General features: G+C 40.2%; 1 long non-coding RNA gene across 1 annotated transcript; it reads left to right on the top strand.

Annotated features, from left to right (window-relative positions):
* The first annotated feature begins 6,150 nt into the window (after positions 1–6,150).
* Positions 6,151–9,082, top strand: LOC124289754. The gene is made up of 2 exons (XR_006901751.1): positions 6,151–6,340; positions 8,545–9,082. It is a non-coding gene; the product is annotated as an uncharacterized LOC124289754 (long non-coding RNA).
* Positions 9,083–14,360: the final 5,278 nt, after the last annotated feature.

Genomic DNA, 14,360 nt, shown 5'->3' with positions numbered 1-14,360 from the left:
GAAGGTCCTCTGTGACACTTGTTACCTGTAGTAAAGATCTCCGATGGTTCTGGTAACCGGTATGGAAGGTCCTCTGTGACACTTGTTACCTGTAGTAAAGATCTCCGATGGTTCTGGTAACCGGTATGGAAGGTCCTCTGTGACACTTGTTACCTGTAGTAAAGATCTCCGATGGTACTGGTAACCGGTATGGAAGGTCCTCTGTGACACTTGTGACCTGTAGCAAAGATCTCCGATGGTCTCTGGTAACCGGTATGGAAGGTCCTCTGTGACACTTGTGACCTGTAGCAAAGATTCCGATGGTTCTGGTACCTGGAAGGTCCCCTGTGACACTTGTTACCTGATCTCCGATGGTTCTGGTAACCGGTATGGAAGGTCCCCTGTGACACTTGTTACCTGTAGCAAAGATCTCCGATGGTTCTGGTAACCGGTATGGAAGGTCCCCTGTGACACTTGTTACCTGTATCAAAGATCTCCGATGGTTCTGGTAACCGGTATGGAAGGTCCTCTCTGTGACACTTGTGACCGATGGTTCTGGTAACCGGTATGGAAGGTCCTCTGTGACACTTGTTACCTGTAGCAAAGATCTCCGATGGTACTGGTAACCGGTATGGAAGGTCCTCTGTGACACTTGTGACCTGTAGTAAAGATCTCCGATGGTTCTGGTAACCGGTATGGAAGGTCCTCTGTGACACTTGTTAGCTGTATTACATAACCGATCCTCTGATTGTGACCTTAGTAAAGATTTCCGATGTTCTGGTAACCGGTATGGAAGGTCCTCTGTGACACTTGTGACCTGTAGTAAAGATCTCCGATGGTTACCTGTAGTAAAGATCTCCGATGGTTCTGGTAACCGGTATGGAAGGTCCTCTGTGACACTTGTGACCTGTAGTAAAGATCTCCGATGGTTCTGGTAACCGGTATGGAAGGTCCTCTGTGACACTTGTGACCTGTAGTAAAGATCTCCGATGGTTCTGGTAACCGGTACGGAAGGTCCTCTGTGTCACTTGTTAGCTGTATTACAGATCCCCGATGGTAACTAACAGGACAGATATACACATAGAAAACACCCCATATTTTCATCGTATCGATATGTTACCATCATCCGTAGCAAAGGAACATATCCAAATCTCAATTTAAGTTACTATATAGATAAACTGACCCTCAAAAATATTTCTATGTAGTCATTTTCAAGATTCTTCTGAATTAAAACAGATCAATGTATGGTGCACCTGAAGGGTCAAAATAATCACACAACCAAGAATAAGTGTGTCATGAATATGGATAGTTACATGGGGGTTAAAATCGTAGGTATTGCGCTGCTAGTTTCAAGGTGCATATTTAATGGTACTGGTTATTTATATGGAAGGACACCAGTGACACTTGTAACCAGTATGGAAGATCCTCATTGGCAGTGGTAGCCAGCGCTGATGGTCCTCAATAGCGCTGGTAATCGGACTTGAACCAGTGTTGGCAATAGCAGTGATAACAATACTGGCAGGTCTCAATTACACGGATAACATGTATTACACTCGATATTCGTCATTTTAACACCCATTTGTAATCACACTGAATAACATTATATTTCATACCTAACAGTTACAATCATCCTAGTGATCAAGTGGATTGAGATTCAATTCCCGATCGTGTCATACAAACATACCTATAATTATGGTACTTGATGTAACCCTGTCAGCTCGGCATTAAGGATAAAAGAAATAACTAGGATTGACCAATCTGTAATCAGTATACAAAAGTGGTCCTATGATGTACAGTTTCTCAATACGGAGCATACAGTATACGTGTACGGACTTCCACAGTATACAAATAAAAACAAGGTTAGCTAATATACTTACCTGTCTGCAAAGGACAGTAAAATAACTGTCACAGAAATGAATTTAAAACTAGTAATTAAATCTAAAATATTTTGACTATAAATGACAATACAATTTAAAAACAGGCTATAGATTGCCAACGACCAAAGGTAGATCACCATACTAGGGACCATGGGGATTTGTGTTATGAATTTGCAGATGAGTGATCACTACGAGCTGAAAGGACTGTACCTGTTGTCTACCCAGGATATTGACATTAAGGATGAAAGGCCACGGACCATCAGCCATCAGAATCAGGACCAGATTCAATAACAATAGCCGAGTTTATCCAGAACAACAAAATGCGACAAGCAAATAAAATACGATACAAAAACGAATATGCACACATTAAAGTGATTCAGAGGAGTGGTTTGCTTTGTTTGTTTTAAGTATCGTTCCAGGCATATAATGGCTGTCTGTCAATAATCGAATCAGACATGAAAGTGGTCAATGTTGAGAGCACCGAATCACGTTGTTGTGTAATGATGACACTCATTCAAGTAAGTCAACGAGCCTGACTACCTGATTGTCACGGTCCCCTTTTAATATAGCAGATGTTTCGGGGATGTATTCTGACCCGGAATTTCAAACAACCTAAAAGCCAATGGAAGACCAACCCCCACAACTAAAGTAGACCCTTCAGGCACAGTTTACCACATACAGTGTGACTGAGGAGACACGTACATCGGTGAAACCTCAAGACCCCTCCCTGTAAGAATCAAAGAACATCAATCCTCTGTGAAAGACTCCAAATCTGCCATCTCTGACCACACCCAAGCTCACCCAACACCACAACATCCTATGGAACAGCATCAATGTACTCACCAGTAATCACACCCACTACAAGATTAGAAAGCTACTAGAAGCCATTCACATCAAGAGACTCCAACCGGCCATGAACAGAGACCAAGGATATTACATCCCCACTGGCTACAACCAACTCATCACCAAGTAATCTTAATCCCATTATTTTCCTGTCTGTCATATCACTGGATTCCTCCCAATAATCCCCCATAGCTTACTCTGTGTAACAATTGCCTTCTTGTGTAAACATCCTCCAACCCTGTACATTAACCTCATTAATTGTGCAAACACCAATCACTTACTGTTCAACTTTACTATGTATGTATATATACTCTCCCAAAAAAGAAACGCATCATGAAAATAGCAATTTCATGTAGCAATGAATTAAAACGTGATTCATTATACAAAAGGTTTTGCACTACGGAAGCGTAGTAGGGCCACGGTGAAATTTTTTTGGGGGGTCACTATCTCCTACGAAGGACTTAATATCTCCTACGTAGGACTTAGTATCTCCTACGTAGGACTTAGTATCTCCTACGTAGGACTTAGTATCTTCTACGTAGGACTTAGTATCTCCTACGTAGGACTTAGTATCTCCTTTTTAAGGATGGTTATTAAGTTGAGAAATGTTTGGCTATGCAGGACGTTAGATAGTTGAAATGAGAGTCAGTGAATATTCATGACACTAACGCGGTTTTACTGTACAGTGTTATCGTGTGTGTATTACGTTAGGGTGACGTGGACCCTGTTCTAATTGCAGTTATGGAGGTTTGGGTATGGTTATGTTTAATCTATCATACATACATCTATTCACACACACAAACACACACACACACACACACAAAGAGAGGTGGGTGGGATGGTTGGGGTGAGGTTGTGATATGAAACTCGGGTTATAACACGACCTCCGCAAGTTGTTGCTTGTCTTTATAGGGCTAGGTTGGATCGGATGCAACGCTCGTTTGCGGTTTTATTCGTAATTGTTTACAGGTTGACTTGACTGGGGTGGACAAGTGTTGAGTGCGGCGTAAAACAATACGAAATTCAAAAAGGCAAAGAATTGTCATTAAAGTTATTTGTATAAATATAAGGGGATACGTGCACATAGATTGCCACCTATAGTCTAAGACACGTCTGTACACGCAGATTATGATTCATGTGCAACGACCTCTGAAATAGCCAGTGCATAATAGTAAAGTGTAACCAAGTGCAATATATAACAGTGAACTAACTGCAACGCGTAATAGTAGAGTAAACTGAACGCAAGGCAGTAAAGTATAACAGTCGGTCCAACACAGTACTAATGTGCAACAATTAGTTGAACACATTACTCTAATAGTGAAGGTAACAGTAGACTCTAATAGCAAATTGAAACACATGATAGTAGACTCTAACAGTAAATGAAACACATAACTGTAGACTCTAATAGTGAATGAAACGAATGACTGTAGACTCTTACAGTGACTGAAACAGTGAACCAGGAGATTGTGTGCGTGTCTGGGGCTTTAAGTCGACCGTTTCAGATTAAGCCATATAAACATATATCGATCATCTCCTACAGGAGATACTAAGTCCTACGTAGGAGATATTAAGTCGTACGTAGGAGAAATAAGTCCTACGTAGGAGATATTAAGTCCTACGTAGGAGATACTAAGTCCTACGTAGGAGTTATTAAGTACTACGTAGGAGATAGTAAGACCAAAAACCTTTTTCACTGTGGCCCTACTACGCTTCCGTATTGCACTGTTCATGAGTCCTATGGTGTTTATGTTTTGTAACATCACAACAAAACGCACCATCCGTAAAATACCCATATTTAACAGCATGATTTTCAATTTCGGCGTGTTGTGTCACAGAACACACAATTCACATGCAATGCACGTGAAAGTTGGGGATCAGATAGTCTCAATGATGGGTATAAAAGGCTGATCGCTGTCTGTCGATTATTCACTGTATTTGGAATATTGTTGACGAACGCAAAATGCCACGTCTAAGTGAAGCCAACCGTCATATTGCCATTGGTTTGCTTGGAGCTGGCCAGTCTCAACGTGCGGTTGCCCGACGCATGAATGTTCACAAAAGCACCATTTCACGGCTCTGGGAGAGATATCGCTGGCAGAATGCGGTAGCAGATGCCCCTCGTAGTGGGCGACCTCGAGCGACCACTGCGGCGCAGGATCGCTACATCCGGGTACATCACCTGCATTATCGAACAGCTACGACGACCAGTACCGCTCGACAAATACCCGGATTGAGGAGGCTTTCTGCACAGACCGTCAGGAACAGGTTGAGAGAGGCTGGTCTACGTGCTAGAAGATCTTATTTTTGCCCTGTGCTTCGACAACAACATCGTCGACATCGAGTTCAATGGTGCACAAACGTTCAGGCCTGGAACCTACCGAATTGGCGTAGTATCTGGTTCAGTGATGAATCACGATTTCTATTGGAACGACGCGATGGAAGAATGCGGGTGTACAGACGTCGACGTGAACGTTTCGCCGACGCATGCGTTCCCCAGGTGGACAGATTCTACCGGGGAAGTGTTATGTTGTAGGGAGCGATGACCTGCCGTAGGAGAAGTGATTTGGTGATGATCCAGTGCAACCTGACAGCTCAACGGTACTGTGACGAAATCCTACGCCCACACCTCCTTCGAATCATTGATCGCCAGAGGGAGTTGTTTCAACAGGACAATGACAGGCCCCACACAGCACGTCACACTAGAGACTTCCTCCAGAACCACAACATCAATGTGCTCCCCTGGCCATCAAGATCACCGGACTTAAACCCGATCGAACATCTGTGGGATGCCCTGGACAGACGGGTGTGACGCCGTAACCCTCAGCCCCAGACACTTCAGCAACTCGCACAGGCACTACAGGCAGAGTGGGCTGCGATTGGGCAACACGAGATTCTGAGACTTATTCGTTCGATGCCGAGGCGATGCCGTGCAGTTCTGGATGCCCACGGTGGTTACACGAGGTATTGACTTCAGCGCCACCACACGTCTCCATGTGACACTCAAACTGACTTTCCTCGAGTTGGTGCCAAAGACGGATAAGTCTGCATTCCCAGTGTGCAATTTCGCTATATTTCATTGACTCATAAAGCCTACAAGATGTTTCAAAATAAACATAAAAATACAGTTGAAATTCCTATATGCGTTTCTTGTTTGGGAGAGTATACCTTGCCTCTAGTATTGTACATCATTTGCTTGATAACGGTGTTAGTAGATACACCGAAACGTCGCTCATATTATATTAAAGAAGTTGTATATCCATAGAACTCTCCTCGTTCTACATCACACCAACTTCTAAATGCCACTCAAAGAAGTACATCTCCAAGTTGACAAACGAATGTGAAAGTACGTGGGGGTCTATAAGATATGAAAACCGTGAACATGAACTAAGTCCCTGTGCTATACAAGGGAGATAACCCCGTCTGCCCTCTATCCCTGCGTTACACACTGAAAACCAGGAAGTAAGTACAAACCATTGGATAAACTTTGTTTGTTTAACGCCCCACTCAGTAATATAACTGATATGCGACGGTGGTATGTAAGAAATGTAATCTATAACAGGCAATCCAGTGGTCAAGGTCTCATGCCGTCGGATTATGCAAACAACCACCTCAATGAGCCTGATTACCTGAAACAGGTCAAGGTATTACAGTTTCTTCTTCTATTAGCAATCTCTACTCTCTTATGTTTGCTGATGATGTGTCAGCAATAGCTGTGCACAGAATGCTAAAAATGATTAATGTACTTGGTAAATTTTGTGAGCAAACTGGTATAGCACGAATTTATAGAAACCATGATTATTGTGTTTAGAAATGGTGGTCCCTTGCGCTCATATGAAAATTGGTTTTATAATGGTAATGTTATTGAACCTGTATTATTTTACAAGTACCTTGGAATTATGTTCACTCCTAAATCATCCTGGAGAAAAGCTACATCTTGCCTTGCATCGCAAGCTAATACGGCAATATTCTCTGTTAAACATTTCCAAAGGAAACTTGGCAGCATTAATTGTTCAGATATATTTAAGATTTTTGATGGTATGATATCACCCATTCTATGTTATGGGTCTTAAATCTGGGGCACATCCTACTGTAATACTATTGAATCTGTCCATATTAAATTTTGTAAATATGTTTTGAAACTTGGAAAATCCACCTTCAACAATATGACTTTGGGTGAATGTGGAAGAGTGCCTTTACAGTTTACTTATACAACCAATGCAGTGAAATACTGGTGCAGACTTCTAAACATGCCGACTATAGATTACCAAAACAATGTTATTTTATGCTATTATCTTTAGACAGGGTAGGACACAAAATTCATGGGCAACTAAAATTATAAATATTCTTTTCAATTTGGTTTTGGATCTGTTTGGATAAGCCAGGAAATTGGTGATCACAAAATATTTATTGAATCATTAAACAGAGATTACATGATAATTTATTCCAATCTCGGCAATCATCTTTGGATAGCAGCCATGAATGTTTTTACTATAAGCAATTCAAATCTTTATTAAATGTAGAGAGCTACTTGATAAATAATGATATTTAAAAATTACATATGCCCGATTTCGGTGTTGTAATTTTAAACTAGCAGTTGAAACTGGTAGATACATTAATGTTGTATATAATGAAAGGCATTGTCTGTTTTGCAAATTAAATGGTATCTTCGTTGTTTAAGATGAATGGCATGTGTTTTATATCTGTGATGCATATTCTCATATCAGAAATAAGTACATATTAAAATATTGCACATGCACATGTACACTAATCAAACACCATCCACCTTTTGTATATGACAAGGTTGAAAACACTACAGACGTTGTATGAGCTTTGAAAACCAAATTCAACCCGTGACTAACCAATGCTTGCCGTAAGCGGCGACTGGCAGCATCGGGTGGTCAGGCTCGCTGACTTGGTAGACACCCAAATGCGTAGATCGATGTTCATTATGTCATTATGAGGTGAGGTGAAATTGGGTTTAACGTCGTGCTTGAGAATATTTCGCTCATATGACGACGTGCATGCGTGTGTATGTGTATGTGCGGCTTCTTGTACTAGCCCAGACTGAAGCTGGTTTTATAGTGCTAGCCCACTTAGATACTACGCTGCAGTGAAGCATGAATACCCCACTCAGACACATTATACTGACTCCGAGCCGACCAGTCCTTGTTGTACCCATTAATGCCGAGCGCCAGGCAGGGACCAACAAGTACCATATTTTAACGTCTTTTGGTATGACGCGGTCGGGGATCGAACCCGCGACCTTCCGCTCTCCGGGCGGACGCTCTAACCACTACACCACGGAGGCGGTCTTATATTATGATGTCCGCCGTCATATCTATGAGTTTAACATAGCATATTAGACTGGGACTGCTGCCACACTCGAGTTCATACAGAGGTAATGATTCGTATATCTTAACAAACTGTTGAATTTAACACACAGCTTGGGACCACTAGAACTATGGAAATGCTGGTATTCAGGTTGAAACAAAACTCCCAGCAAAGAGCAGCGGTTCTGCATGTTTACCTTAAATTGTTGTACAGAGCTATGTCCCTTAACAGCCATGTTCTATTTATCGTGGGTTTGAAGCCTACATTCACTGATAATAGCTGTTATCCTTGTCCTGTCTGTTTGTAGGTGTTAAAAGTATGTGCGACCTGTCTCACTGACCCACCCACCTCCAGTAAGAAGATGAAAGAATGATTGCAGATTTTCTGTTTTTCCTAAAAATGTAATCTTTAGTTCACTTAGTCCTACTAACATGACCCAGATCGGTTGTGAAATATTTAACGACTTTTTAATAATGCAGAAACAATGATTCAATGTCATTTCTTCAATTTCCAGGTGCTTCGTCCACATTAATCCAGACAAAAGATCAAAGGTTGCAAGGGAAAAAGAAAGAAGACAGTCATGTGTGTGAAAGTTCTCAAGCTCATCAGTGAAGTTGCAGACTTTGAATTGATCGAGGCCTGAGTGGGCAGAGTCTTGCTACAATAATGACAGATCTTGTCGATTGGCATTAAGGGACTGGCCATACATACAAGTAGGGGGAGGGGGTGGATGTTGGGGAAGTGGGAATATGTGCAGTTGATACGAGAAGTGCCAACAGAAGAGAAGAAATAAATAATTTTATGTTCATTTCATGGTTTTGTTTTTGTTTTGGTTTTTTACACTTACCTACATCGGGCATGAGCTGTTGCTTTCATCTTTCATCAAGTGAAAGCATACATATGGGACATTCTCCAGTTATATTCTTATATTATGTGAACAACCATTAATCCCAATGAACTACTTTCAGATGTTGAGTATTGTGTCACCTACAGGGAGTTGTCTGTCCTATGCTTGGATGTATTTCTTGTTTTAATAAAATTGCTTAAAACTTCCTTTGAGTCTTCTTTTGTTGACAAGATATGGATCAGGTTGCAGCATCTTATCAAAGAGGTTGGATGGAATTAGGTTGAGGTTGAGTCGAGTAATATATATTTTGTAATTCCCCATTCATATTCTGATAGTAAAGTTTAAAAGTAAGTAGAAATACACGAAGGTTCAGAGCTCAACTCTTACGGCTTTGTTCTGTAATATTTTGCAGTAAATACTATTACAGATTGCTGTTATTGTTACGGTATACCGTGTTTTTCACGGTAAAAGTTTGGCAGCTCAGCTGCCAGTAGTTTACTGTAAAAATACAGGAAAGTTTTAAAGTGTTCCTGTGATTGTATGAACCAGCACCGCCGACCACGTTAGTACCTGGTGCAGCCACCTCTCGCAAGGATAACATCTGCCAGTCACGTCATACTGGCAGTCAAGCGGCGAAATATCAGCATTGGAATCCTCTGCCATTCTTCACGGTATGCGTGCGTCAATTACTGTAAATTCCGAACAGGAGGATCTCTTGCTCGACCTCTAGATATACCCTAGACCTCGACCTCTAGATATACCCTAGACCTCGACCCTAGATATACCCTAGACCTCGACCCTAGATAGTTCCAAAGATGTTCAACGGTTCATATCTGTGCTCATTGCCGCCATGGTAATGTTTCCACGGCGTTGTTCTGCCATAGGCGATGACGGAAAATAGTGAGGTCCAGCTTTGTCATCCTTGAATGTCATACGGCTGACAAGGGGATGTTTATCAAAATGTGGCATTACGGCGGTAACCAGTGCTTACTATTGATAACGTTGACCATTGAATGACCCCATGCACTGTAAGGAGATCAAACTTGCAGTCATACGTAACACAACCCTACACTGAGCCACCACCAAAGAGTTCAGCTGCAAGTATCATCTCATGTGATAGGCCTCATAACGACGTTTCCAAACGCGACAACTTTCATCAGACCAATGAACCCTACGCCATGTCCTCAGGTTGCGTTTTTCTCGGAGCCTGTACCACGCCAGACGTTCCTGTCTCTGGATGTATGTGAGGAAGGGACGTCAAATCGAACGACGTTTCCGTGGACCAGCAGAGTCGGACCCTCGCCCTTTCCGGCGCTCACGCCGAGGACCCCGGTTGTGAAGCCCATTTCTGGTGTCCTCCGACGTGATATTCCTAGAATAATGCTAAAAGCGGCGTAAAACTAAAAACTCAACTCAACTCTTCTTTCCGGCGCAGTGGCCATGTCCTAAAGGTCGAGTAATAACCGTGTGGTTACTGTTCAAGAACTCCAAACAGTACTTGACACACAACTTAAACTTTTCACTAGTCTCTTCAGAGGTCACTTCAGAGTTGGGAGATGCATTTTAGTCCCTGATAGATTGCTTAACAAATATAGAACTGTTGGTCACATTCTCCTAACACTATTGTCTGTATTGACACCGGCTGTACATTCCCCACAATAACATTGACCATGGATAAGAACGTCATTGAATATGTCGCCAGTTGTTTTCTCCACCGATACAGGTCTGTGACCACGCCAACAAGGTGACCCATGTAGACAATTACCTACGAGTTAAGAATAATGAGTCCCTAGTATGGTGATCTACCTTCAGTTGTTGGCAATATATAGCCTGCTTTTATATTGTGTTGTCCTCTGTAGTTAAAATGTTTTAGATTTGATTACTGGTTTTACGTTTCCATCTGTGATAATCTAGTTAATTTACTGTCCTTCGTCGACAGGTTTTTGTAATCTAATTTCATTTATTTTCAATTTATAACTTTTTAAGTCACGATATGACTGAAATATTGCTGATGTGACTATAAATCTTAACTCACTCACTAAGAATAATGAGTTACCCACCTAGTGAACTATGTCGTATGTTCTAAGAATTGGCGACGAACTTCCAACATTTCTGATTTGCTGCAGTCTATTTTATGCTACCCTTTTCTTGGGAAAAAGATGGAAATCATTGTCTACAGATCTCAAATTGAGACATAAGATTCCTTAGACTATGTTTGTACCGAAGTCGCATAAAGTCGTTGGTGAGGTCATTACCTCATCTTCAAATGACTACGCCTATGCACATGCAAACCTATGACCTCCATGAATTCGGGCTTACTCCAACCTCAGGTGACTCACTGCGATGTAACTATTCAAAGCAGCGTAATTCCCAATAGGGTGATGAGACGGTTGCTGGTGATATATGTGCTGAACAGAATATTTTAGAATTGGAAATGGTTAGTTTAAGACACGAATTTTGTGATATCTTGCTGGTGTTTTACCTTTGTGACAGGTATGTTTTATTCAGCGATGTGATCTACATTTTACTTCCTACTCACTCAAAGCGGCATTTAAGCCAACTAACTCTATGTTTAACTCTATTAAAACATTATTTTCCATTTGATCCAGTGCACCGGATATTACAAACTATTCAAGTTTCAAACCTGGAATTTTAGGCATCTGTCCAATAGTAGAAGAAGATGAAATGGTGTATTGATCTGTTTTACACACCAATTCCACAGCCACCTATGGTGTAGATTTGTTTCATCTAGTAAACTAAAATATTTTTAGTGTTTCTCTTTCCTTGTAAGCAGCAGAATATCTGTACTTTTACCCAGAAATAGTTTTAGTATTAGAAAGAGGTTTACCACCTATTCTCACGAAATGTGCACCAACTGATAACTGGAAATGATATATTTTTTTAAAATTGATAAGTCATTTTATTGTTAGAACATTGTTTATTGTTCACAAAATTCAAACTATCTAAAGCCAGATGTCAAGGAGAACACGAAAATCGCCAACCTAATTTGCATACATTGATCATCAAACTTACTATACAAGTTTTTTAAAACTAAGTGTTACTGGAAATATATTTCACATATGTTTTATCTGTATTATATTGTGATAAACACAAAACTTGGCCATTATACAAGTTGAATACAAATCTTGTAATTACCGTAGCACTACCATATCTATATAGAAATTACTGGTGAAATGTTCCTGTTCTATTAGACACAGTACATTAAAATATACAAAAGTGATTAACCGTTTCTTCGTTTCATTCCTTATTTAAAGTACAGACAGTACATAAGCACAGTGAGAATACATCCAAACTGTAATCACGTTACCTGTTTAGTTTGATGTAGAACATCAACAATGATAAGCCAATTAAAAGTAAATAATCATTTAACGTTTAGAAGAGTTCATGACATAACTTACAGTACATTATTTAACCGGTATATGTAATATCATAAATGTATCTGATTCGATGTAGTTTAACTGAAAATGTTTTTATTTATATGTCTATTTTAGCTTCAGTTCTAATAAGTAAATAATATATTTCAGCTTCCAAACAATGTATTATCAACATGAGCTATATTTTGGTACTTTGGGTATATTTGTAGACAAGCACTACACTGTTTCAAAATAAACGATGAGAAACCAACCACATTGTGTCACTTGGTAGCTACCATTTCTTCATTCCCCACTCCAGTGGGGGCCTCTATGTTCAGTTACCGTGATCCTTCACCACATATAGTATACATCACAAAGAAAGAAAGGTGAAACGAATACATATACATGTATACGAAAGAAACTTCAGTTGGAAACACATGGCAATTCATTACCTTACGCCAGGTATTACGATTACACTCACATGTAGTCAGTGTATGTAAAATGTATAAAATCATATAATACCTTTCTTTTAAAAAGTAACATTCAAATTCAAATCACACAAACACGCGCGCACACACACACACACACACACACACACACACTAACACACACACACACACACAACACACTAACACACACACACAGAGAGATAAACGGTTACATTTCCCCTTGTTCGTCTTTGTTTACCATACGCTTCAAAGTATGTACTTCGTGTATGTATATACAACGACTAACGCCTGACCCGTGAATGTTAGAATATTGATCTTCAGTAACCCATGCTTGTCGTAAGAGGCGACTTACGGGATTGGGTGGTCAGGCTCGCTGACTTGGTTAACACATGTCATAGGTTCCCAATTGCGCAGATCGATGCTCATGTTGATCACTGGATTGTCTGGTCCAGACGCTATTATTTACAGACATTATTTACAGATATTCACTCACCCACTAACACCTAATCTCTTGTCGACAAAGGTTTCTTACTATCTTGTCCTATTTAATATTTCCTCCACGACAAGCATATTCCAATGCAACACGGGTAATAAAACAGATATAAAAATAGGTAGAAAACCTTGGAATGTGGAAAAAATATCTCTCACATATTAATTACAAACACATAAAATGTGAAATAATCGCACTGTAACAATTGCTAGTCACATGTATAAGCTTGACAAATACACGGTGACCTTAAAGTTTCAACACTGTATAACGATTGCAGTTTTGTTTTTGTACATGTATTTTTTCCTGCGATAGTGTTTCCGTTGTTGTAGCCAAACTCTCATACAGTCCCGGAGATTGAAAACCCTGCTGACTAATGACAAATGTTTTCAATACCTTATAAGGCATGATATAGCCCAAAGCAAACATGCTACAACCAAATGTGACTGTATACTATTTTTTTGCAGTGGGTCGAGGTTTAGATTGTCATTGCTGTCGCCCAACTATCAGCTATTTGATAACAAGATTAATCATTACCGCGGTGTTAGCTTGACCTTATTAAAAACTAAGCGCCTTTGAGCAACTGAGCTGAGCTGGATATTGGCGCTATACAAATGTATGTATGTATTTATGTATGTATGTATGTATGTATGTATGTATGTAATATGTATGTACCTTTTGTGTCTTTGGGTATGTCGTATGCCGGGGATGAACCTCGAATGTTGTGGCAGACGCTCGATCCGCCAGATCATGGAGTGTGTGTGTGTGTAAGTACACATCGGCAGTATTTCAGCCATATGTATGTATGTATGTATGTATGTATGTATGTATGTATAAAACAAACTTATATAACAGACTTACCTGTCTGCAAAGGACAACTAGATTATCACAGAAACAAATTTAAAACTATCGATTAAATCTATAACATCCTAACTATAAATGACAATACAATATAAAATAGGCTACTGCCAACAACTGAAGGTTGATCACCATACTAGGGACCATGGGGACTTACAGTACATTTGCTTCCTGCATGCACCCTAGCTGGATGTACACCATCCCTTCAACCGTTAGCAATTTAGACAAATCTAGCCATACATTAAAAAGACACATATTCTACGATTAAAAAAGTGGAAAGTTTAAATTTACTTTGAATGTTTTGTTACTTACATA

This window comes from Haliotis rubra, unplaced genomic scaffold, assembly GCF_003918875.1.
Source record: "Haliotis rubra isolate DU_JTF1 unplaced genomic scaffold, ASM391887v1 Scf449, whole genome shotgun sequence".
Classification (NCBI taxonomy): Eukaryota; Metazoa; Mollusca; class Gastropoda; order Lepetellida; family Haliotidae; genus Haliotis; species Haliotis rubra.
This window is presented reverse-complemented; position numbering and strand designations above follow the sequence as displayed.